At 34.3% G+C, this 10,650-nt stretch overlaps 2 pseudogenes; both read right to left on the reverse strand.

The window, feature by feature from the left end:
• Positions 1-6,422: 6,422 nt before the first annotated feature.
• LOC149194300 (putative inactive receptor kinase At1g27190 pseudogene) lies at positions 6,423-7,196 on the reverse strand (annotated as a pseudogene).
• A 2,038-nt stretch (positions 7,197-9,234) lies between these two features.
• Positions 9,235-10,005, reverse strand: LOC149194301 (inactive LRR receptor-like serine/threonine-protein kinase BIR2 pseudogene; annotated as a pseudogene).
• Between the last annotated feature and the right edge of the window lie 645 nt (positions 10,006-10,650).

The raw sequence follows: 10,650 nt of genomic DNA on the forward strand, positions 1-10,650 counted from the left end.
TGAAAAGGGTAATTTACCTACCAAAATTTAAAAATAATAAATATTTTCTTTTGACTTTTGGAGCAAGATAAGTGGATGACAAGACCTTGAGTTTTAGAGCAAGATAAATCGACAACAAGACCCTGTGATACGTAGCAAACAAATTCAATGGATTTTTTTTTTCTACGATGTGTTTGAATAAAATAAGTTTAAAAAAATATTAATTTCTTATAATATATTTATTTAAAATATATTATTGAATAAAATAAATTATTGTAAATTTTAATTATACTAATAAACAATTTAATTAAATAAAATAAATTGATTATTAAGAATACTAATCAGAATTATGAAAATAAAGTTGGATAAGAAGGAAAAAACGTTGGTGCTGGAATTTCAACATACTTTTGAGCCGTAAATAACTAAATCTTCAATGCAACTTATTTTTAGACGTAAATATTAAAAAATTGAACTTAAAGTGAGCAAGTTCATAATATATTTGGTTAAATAATAATATTAAAAAAATATTTTTAATTTATTTATATATATGTTAAAAAATTAAATATTTAAATTCAAAATTTATTTGTGTACATAGATATTGTAAATATAGATATGATGATTTCATATATATATACAAACATTATTTTCATGTAAATATCATATTTATAATGTTACATGCAAAGTACTTATTATTCAACTCAATAAAATAACTTTTATATAAGTTATGAAAAATGAATGTAGCATGATTAACACATTCATACGTTTAATAATATTGTTATAAATTCATGATATCATAGATTCACTAAGCATAAATAAATGGTACAAATTCATGATATCATAGGTTTATTAAGCATAAATAATAGTACCATTTAACTTGTGAGAGATAAGTCCTTACTAGCTCTATTAATGTGCAACTAAATTTATACAAGGAGGTGACCCTTGGTTTCAATGTCTAAAGGTCCCTTCATATTCTCCTACTTTATTTATTTACAAATTTTATTACAAAAATACCAAATGATTATGTTCAACATTCCCTCCTTTAAGTCAAAGGGGTGTTTGTGATCCAATTGCATATAGATGGCCACCCACTTCTTCTACTGACTCAATGGTTGTCTATATTTTTGGAAGTTTTTCTATGACATTTTAGGTCCCAAACTTGTAGGGTCTTTTTGAGGCCTTGAATGATGTTTTTTGGAAATAGCATAGGCCACATGTTGCCATAGAATCCCCCTGGCCATGGCCAAAATTTGTAGTCCTTGGACAGATCTTTCCAATAAGCTACTATGTTCATTAGATAAACATTGTATGCACAATTTTTCCCTAAGGAAATTAATTTACCAACTAACCACCTCGTGGGATTGCAAACCATTAGGCACTTCATATTATATGGTTAGGGTTTTGGACCTCTACAATTCTTTCTTTATGTTAAAACACCATCATTTTGGCCTCTTATAATAGATTTTGCAAATGCATATAGCTAACATCTCTCTCCCTTAAGAGATAGCTTCCATAATTCTGACCAATTTGTGTTCTGAGATATTCTATTATTTACTTATAAATAGAAGTTGGGCTTTTACTATATTATTGTTTTCTCTTCTATATTTGTTTGTGTATTCCATTTCCTTTCTTTAGTTTCCTTCCGTTCTTATTCTATTATTTACTTATAAATAGAAGTTGGGTTTTTACTATATTATTATTTTCTCTTCTATATTTGTTTGTGTATTCCATTTCCTTTCTTTAGTTTCCTTCCGTTCTTTGTACAACCTGGATTATTCCATTTCCTTTCATTCTTTGTGCAACTTGGATTATTCCATTTCCTTTCTTTCTTTTCCTTTCATTCTTTGTACAACCTGGATTATTCCATTTCCTTTCATTCTTTGTACAACCTAGATTATTCCATTTCCTTTCCTTCCTTTCCTTTCATTCTTTGTACAACCTAGATCAGTTTGTGAGCTCAAGCATCATTATGATATTTTCAAAGGTTTCCCTTTAGACTACTTTGCTGCAATTTGCTCATTTGTGGAAAACTTTCTTAAAACAAATAATATTGGTCTCTACATGCTATCAAATCAAATGATACTTTGTGATGATATGTTTAGTTCAATCATAGAATCTAGGATTCTTGGCCAACTTCATTACACGAGTATTGTCAACTAGAGGAGGAGAGGAGTATAATTCACTTGTTTCACCAACAAATATTCATGTATTTCCTTAATCCACACAATCTTCTTTGTTTCTTCAATAACTATCACATATTCTGTTTTTGTTGTGGAATTTACTAAAATTGACAATTTGCATTACCTCCAAAAAAACAACTATGGATCCTCGATCCAAAACTAACTCATTAATTGACTTGAAGTTAAGACATCATTTTCTTTGTTTCTAACAAATTTTAAATTTAAATATTCAAACCAACTAAATTCATATAAATTTAAATATTCAAACAAACTAAATTCATATAAGTGTAAATATTTGAGTACAAAATCTTGAATTTTTTCAAATTTATTTATCGATTTATTTATTTCTCTCGAAACTACTTATAATTTAATTTAAATATTTGAGCCAATCTGGAAATCTGACCTCCAGCTAGCCATTCCCCCCCCCTCCGTCCATTATGGCTCTCCTTCATATCCAGATTCACTCACCATGGGGTCCTCCAAATTGGCACCAAGGATGAACTAATCTGGTCCACCAGCAACTCAATTCACCCCATCACTGTCCGGAACCTTTACTCTGTTTTAACTGCTGCTTTACCTCCTCTTCCTTCTGTCTTTCCTATCATTCTTTGGAGAGCCCCCTGCCCTCTCAAATCCATTCTCTTTTCATGGCTCCTCTTCTCTAACAAGAATCTCACCTGGGATGTTCTACAAAAGAAAGGATGGTTTGGGCCCGGTAGATGTCATCTTTGTCACGTGGCATTGGAATCGAACTTCCATATGTTCTTTCAGTGCACCGCATCCTCTGCTCTCTGGTATGAACTCTCCTGCATCTTCGGTTTTCCTCACAAGTTGTTTTCTTCTGTACAGGAAGCTTTCTCCTGGTGGGGTACCCAATGCCCAATCTGGCAGGTTCTTTACATTACTACTTGTTGGAATATCTGGAAGTGGCGGAATTGGCGCATCTTTCAGGACTGCCCCCTTCCACTTTTCTCCATTCTTCCTATTATTCGGGGGTCCTTGCCTGCTCCGCCCTAACCTAGGCTCTTTTGGCGTCTTCATTTCTGCGTCATATCACATATAGACTTTTTTCATACATATCTGTTGATTCTGAATCTTCTCTACCTATCTGCATTATCCTGGGTAGATCTTTCAGCACTATCGGACTTTTTTGCATGCACTCCTGGCTTCATCAGTTTTGGATGACAATGTATGCTTCTATTTCGTTATGTTTGTTATATATGGTATTGCACGTTATGCTTTGGTTCCTGGCTGAGGCTTTCAGCCTTCATTGTATATCTGGAACAATATATATTATCTTGACCTGCGGCATCTGGCCCAACTGTATCCACGATCTTTATATCATCTTAATATAATATATTCAGCTTTTTCTCTCTGAAAAAAAAGGTATGCTTTCAAGTATTAAAGGAAAAGCTTTCGTTCTGGGGGAGGAATGAACTGGGAGCCATCTTCAAAATGAGATAAAAATTTCAAATGGGTTGTCTTTAACTATTACAGAAAAAGCTTTTGTTCGGTGGAGGAATCTCAATGCCTCCTACTATGGCGAACACGGAGCCACCTTCAAAATCAAATAAAAATTACAAATAGGCTGGTTGGATATATAAAGTACAAGCATGGGGAATCGGTGAATTTTACAAGCATTGGGAGTCGGTGAAAAACCCATGTAACATATATCGATAATAGACATTAGTATTTTGAACAAACGAGAGTTCGAGCAGTTTCCAATGCTGAATTAGGATTACTAGTATCATTAGTACATTGTAAATATGTAAACCTCGTGTTGCTGAACAATTATGGAATCAGAAATAATATTAGAAGTAACCAATTGATGAAACAGGTGAAAGAGGTTACTGAGATTAAATTTAACAAGGCGGAAAAAGGTTATTGACAAATTAAATTTAAAAAATATAATAGGTAGTTTTGTTGTTGAGTACTTGTTTGATGCATAAAGTAATTGATAGCAGAAATTATTTTATCTAAAATAAAAAATTTTACAGGTTGTTAATTAGTACTTATCTCATGCATAAATAATTGATAGCATAAAAATTTAAGTCATATCCATGAATAAAAATATTAACGTTCTTTAATTATTAAATTTTGTAATTTGCAATGTTCCATTTTGTAGGCAACATTATAATAGTTTAGATCTTCTTCAAATTTTGAATTTAATTTTCTACTTCAGAATATTAAAACAAACAGAATTGCTAAAATTTTTAACTAGGGAGATTTTTATAGCTGAATTCACAAAGTTAAGATTTTGTAAGTGTTTAGTTAAAACAATGAAATTTCGATTTTACATTAAAATCATTCATAACAAAATCTTCCACAATAAATGACATCAACTGACTTTTGTTTATTGTCTATATTCTTAAATGACTAATACATCTACAAATGCTTATAAGTCTTTACCTTGCATTATTCAACAACTTGATATTTTAAAGCCTTGTATGACTCTTGCACAAGCTGCCCATAAAAACAAATAGAATTGTTAAAATTCTTAAGTAGAGAGATTTTTATAGTTGAATTCACAAAGTTAAGATTTAAGTGTTGAGTTAAAACAATGAAATTTCGATTTTACATTAAAATCATTCATAACAAAAACTTCCACAATAATTGGCATCAATTGACTTTTGTTTGTTGTCTATATTCTTAAATAACTAATACATTTACAAATGCTTATAAGTCTTTACTTTGCATTATTCAACAACTTGATATTTTAAGGCCTTATGCATTATTCAACAACTTGATATTTTAAGGCCTTATGTGACTCTTACACAAGTTTCCCATAAAATCAAGATAGCTATTAAAAGTAGTAAAAATGTTTGAAAGGAAAACATTATATAATATTAAAGGAACACATGATTAATTATTAAAAGACATGTTGACTTAGGGGCATGCCAAAAAGCTATAAAATTTTATAATGGAGGAGACATTATTTTTTTTCTTATCAATACATTACATTATTTTGAAATATTTTGTTAGTAGAGAAATGAGTAATTAAGTTAAGTTTTAGGTATTTTATATTTTTACTGAAAAACAATAGTAAAATATTTATAAGTATTGGGAGACGTTAAGTTATTAATAGAATAATAGACAGACAATAAATGTAAAATTGACACTATAATATCAATTGCAATTTCTATGATTTTTTTCACATATATATAATCCAACTCAAATGTTGATCATTTATCTAATGAAGTTGTATTAATGTAGGAAGGGACTCAAATGCAGCAAAATTTTAGAGAAAAAACTTAGATTGCATTTAAAAAAAACTCTATATTGACATAGGAAGTGATAGAATATCACAAATGTACTTTTTTTTTTGTAGTTGTTGCACTGTTGCAATAGTATTAGAGTCTTAGTAGTAAAGCTTAAAAATATATTTTTATTAAAAATTTCCGATTATAAAAATATTTTATTTAAGTAATAACATAATAATTTTAAATACTTTTCTCTCTCTCTCTCTCTCTCTCTCTCTCTATATATATATATATATATATATATATATATACACACGCACTAAAAACAATATCATAAAATAAAAAAGTGATTCTTTTTTATTAATAATGTTTAATTTTAACTATTGAAATAAAAAATATTTTTTCCCTTATTCAAATTCAATTCTTACATAATATTATTAATTTTTTAATCCTTACACAACATTATTAATTTTTTAATTCATATATTATTATAGCATTATTAAGTCTATTGTATCTAAATCAATAAGACAAAATATTTATATTTCAAATTTAATAATTTTGATTAGCATATATTTATTTTATATTTCATAATTTAAATATTAAAAAAATAATATAATTATTAAGCCGTAAGGCGTCTCCATTTGAAATGAATTACCCTAGCCGTGGCCTTGTCCTATTATTCACCGTAGATTTGTGGTGTTAGACGATCAAACAAAACTTGATCGTTGATAAAAAATTAAAACAGTTCATGAAACTGAAACGGTTCATGAATTTTCGCCCTCGCCGTTCACCCTAAGATCTGGTCTTTCTGAGTCTGATTTCCAGAAATTGCCTATTTCCTTTTGCACCACCAACGCCGAACAGAGCAGCAATGATAAGAAGAATGATGTCGAAAATATTTGCATCAACATCGATCTTGAATGCATGGTTTGTCTTGATCAATTCAAGGATGGTGATAAATGCCTTGTGTTACCAAAATGTAGCCATTGTTTCCATGTTCCCTGTGTAGATGTTTGGCTCTCCCAGCGCTCCATATGCCCCATTTGCAGAGGCAGTGTTGAAATTATTAATGTTGATCAACACCCATGTGGGCCAATGCGTTCATCTCGCACTTGAAATCTTTTTCAGTCTGTGCTGAACATGGCCAGAGTCTTTTTACTGCCAGCAAAGATTGATCTGGCAGTTTGCCTTTGTAGATTATACCTTTCCTTCCCTGCAAAACGATATTGTCTTCGCTGAAGTTGCCAGTGACCGCCACAAGATCAACCAATCTCATCTTCCTGATGGGAATCTCGAACGAGCAAACTTTAACAGATCTCCGAGCTCGGACATATTTCTGCCAATCGTTGGGCTCATCGGTACTTGGTGGTGGGATTTTGACAGATCTTCTGCTTTTTGCTTCAGAAATCATCCAATGAAGACCAAGTAAAATCCAGACAATTAACACTATGCCAAATAGAAGAAAAGCCGCAACAACCATGGGATTGTTCGGTGCTGTGCACGTCTTTGAAAGGGGAGGCCCACATAGCCCAGGGTTACCCTGAAAATTAGAGGCAGAAAAGTTGTGAGTGAATGAAGGTATATTTCCAGTAAGCTTGTTGTTTGCTACATTGAAGTCCTTGAGACGGTCGATCCGTGTCAATTGCCAGGGAATTTCCCCTGTAAGTTGATTTCCATTCAGGCGGAGGATATTGAGGTATGTGCAATTATGAACCTCAGCAGGAATAGGTTCCATAAACTTGTTCTGGGAGAGATCAATGGTTACCAGAAAAGGAAGCCATTGGCAGAGCTCCTTGGGAATGGTACCCGTAAGACTGTTTTGAGAGAGATCCAAGATCATCATACTCTTGCAGTTCTGTACTCTAGATGGAAACTCACCTTGAAGTCCCAACTCTTGAAGCGAAATTGACTTCACTTTGTTATCATCATCATGCCAACAAGTAATTCCCAGAAAATTGCAAATAAACCCATTGTTAGTGTTCCGGAAGTTCTAGGTGTGGAGGTTCCCTTGAGGGTCCTTCAATTCCTTGTAAGTAGTCTGAAGACACTGTACATCGTTTCCTGGAGAAATGGTCTCGGACGAACTGAGGCATATGAGTTGGAGAATGAGTAGCATGAGCCGTAGCAAGCCCAAACACCCAAAAATTGTCATGGCTTAATCAGTGCTCTCCTGTCGTTTCAAACACAATCCTGTACTTGCCTAATCTCAACAAATGGCCACTGCTCACCCAGCTCAAACAGGATTGCTGGTATCCAAGTGCAAGCATGAATCGCTTGCTAAGGTTAATGTCTCATTGGCCAGCCCCTAATTATAATACCCACAACAAATTTTCCACATCAGAAAATGAAAATTGAGAAATCCATGAGATGGACAAACGAAAGGGGTATCGCCGTGTGCGTCTTGTCTTCTGGTGTGTACTTTTCGCGGGCAGCTTCCGATGGCAAATCCATGGCGATTGCTACGTCTTCTCCACTGCATCGTAGTCTTGGTTTGTCTTGATCAATTCAAGGATGGTGATAAATGCCTTGTGTTACCAAAATGTAGCCATTGTTTCCATGTTCCCTGTGCAGATGTTTGGCTCTCCCAGCGCTCCATATGCCCCATTTGCAGAGGCAGTGTTGAAATTATTAATGTTGATCAACACCCATCGACCGAAAAGCCTCAGAATTCAGTGGAGATTAACCCTGCAGAAGAACAGGCACTTGGGCCTTAGTTAGATATTATGGGTAATATTAATTCTGATTCTCACGCGGATAATGTCGTCATTGAGATTCCTTTATAGAATAGATAGTTCATAATTTTTCTTGAAATTTTGTTGCGGATTGTATTGGTTTTTCTGTGTAGTGAATTGAGTTGTGTAAGATTTGTATTCACAATTTTGTAATCCAATGTACTCCTGTCATATTTTTCTTTTGAAGATAATATTGCATCGATGTAGAATAAAACCATTTATTCTTGAGCAGGGTAGTCATAATTTTTACATGTGAAATTTCATTTTGGATTGCTTTTGCCTTCCAAGGTAATATGGGATATATGTGAAATAGAACTACTTATTCTTTAACAAGGTAATCATAGTTTTTACATGTGAAATTCTGCTTCCTTTATTAATTCTAGGTCTGTAGGTTTGAAGCAGCCCTTTTATTTTTATTTTGTCCATATATGAATTATTGGATTAGCGTCTGGCATTTGTGAATTTGATATTTTGTGCCAGCATTACGCTTGGCATACATCAATGCTTACATTCCATTTTTCCAAAATCCATTTTTCCAAAATTGGGACTCTGGGACTCTGAATTTGACATTTTCTGTGAGCATTTTGGGTGGCATATATAAATGCTCAAAGCCTATTTTCCCCAAAGTTGGAGCTGTTGGCCATGTATAAATGTTACTAATCATCTAATACTTAGTATGGTGAAGGTGGTTTAATGTCTTGCGGAGGCTATTTCATCAGTTTCAGGATAATTTATGCATTAACACAATTTCATGTAAATTTGTTATGGGATAAAGTAGATGTTCCTAAACTGCAGGAGACATGATCATGTAAATACTCAGCAATATTTTGTGCCTATATCTCAAGTTAATCTAAGAATGTTGCCATGAACAGCTATGTGGAATGCTACCTCTATCTGAGGAGAGGTAATATTTTATCTGGCTAAGGGCCCAAACATCGATTGGGAGGGATGCCCTGGCCACCTTCAAACCAGACTGTTAAAACTACTAGAAATTGGATATGGAAATTGAAGTTGACACTCAGTGGAATTAGCTGGCATAGTTGGATCACAAATCCATGGCCAAATTGTCAATGTATCCCTGGGATGATTCTGAAATGTCAAACCTTCAATGAAAAAGAAAGCTGAATTCTCAGTCCGTTCTAACTTCTACCAAACGCCTCTTCTCACTGAAATCATCCAATGAAGACCAAGTAAAATCCAGCCAATTAACACTATGCCAAATAGAAGAAAATCCGCAACAACCATGGGATTGTTCGGTGCTGTGCACGTCTTTGAAAGGGGAGGCCCACATAGCCCAGGGTTACCCTGAAAATTAGAAGCAAAAAAGTTGTGAGTGAATGAAGGTATATTTCCAGTAAGCTTGTTGTTTGCTACATTGAAGTCCTTGAGACGGTCGATCCGTGTCAATTGACAGGGAATTTCCCCTGTAAGTTGATTTCCATTCAGGCAGAGGATATTGAGGTATGTGCAATTACGAACCTCAGCAGGAATAGGTTCCATAAACTTGTTCTGGGAGAGATCAATGGTTACCAGAAAAGGAAGCCATTGGCAGAGCTCCTTGGGAATGGTACCCGTAAGACTGTTTTGAGAGAGATCCAAGCTCATCATACTCTTGCAGTTCTGTACTCCAGATGGAAACTCACCTTGAAGCCCCAACTCTTGAAGCGAAATTGACTTCACTTTGTTATCATCATCATGCCAACAAGTAATTCCCAGAAAATTGCAAATAAACCCATTGTTAGTGTTCTGGAAGTTCCAGGTGCGGAGGTTCCCTTGAGGGTCCTTCAATTCCTTGTAAGTAGTCTGAAGACACTGTACATCGTTTCCTGGAGAAATGGTCTCGGACGAACTGAGGCATATGAGTTGGAGAATGAGTAGCATGAGCCGTAGGAAGCCCAAACACCCAAAAATTGTCATGGATTAATCAGTGCTCTCCTGTCGTTTCAAACACAATCCTGTACCTGCCTAATCTCAACAAATGGCCACTGCTCACCCAGCTCAAACAGGATTGCTGGTATCCAAGTGCAAGCATGAATCGCTTACTGAGGTTAATGTCTCATTGGCCAGCCCCTAATTATAATACCCACAACAAATTTTCCACATCAGAAAATGAAAATTGAGAAATCCATGAGATGGACAAACGAAAGGGGTATCGCCGTGTGCGTCTTGTCTTCTGGTGTGTACTTTTCGCGGGCAGCTTCCGATGGCAAATCCATTGCGATTGCTACATCTTCTCCACTGCATCGTAGTCTTGGTTTGTCTTGATCAATTCAAGGATGGTGATAAATGCCTTGTGTTACCAAAATGTAGCCATTGTTTCCATGTTCCCTGTGCAGATGTTTGGCTCTCCCAGCGCTCCATATGCCCCATTTGCAGAGGCAGTGTTGAAATTATTAATGTTGATCAACACCCATCGACCGAAAAGCCTCAGAATTCAGTGGAGATTAACCCTGCAGAAGAACAGGCACTTGGGCCTCAGTTAGATATTATGGGTAATATTAATTCTGATTCTCACGCGGATAATGTCGTCATTGAGATTCCTTTATAGAATAGATAGTTCAT

Source organism: Pinus tabuliformis, chromosome 2_2 (assembly GCF_031772625.1).
Source record: "Pinus tabuliformis cultivar Carrire ecotype Pingquan chromosome 2_2, CPIR1, whole genome shotgun sequence".
NCBI lineage: Eukaryota > Viridiplantae > Streptophyta > Pinopsida > Pinales > Pinaceae > Pinus > Pinus tabuliformis.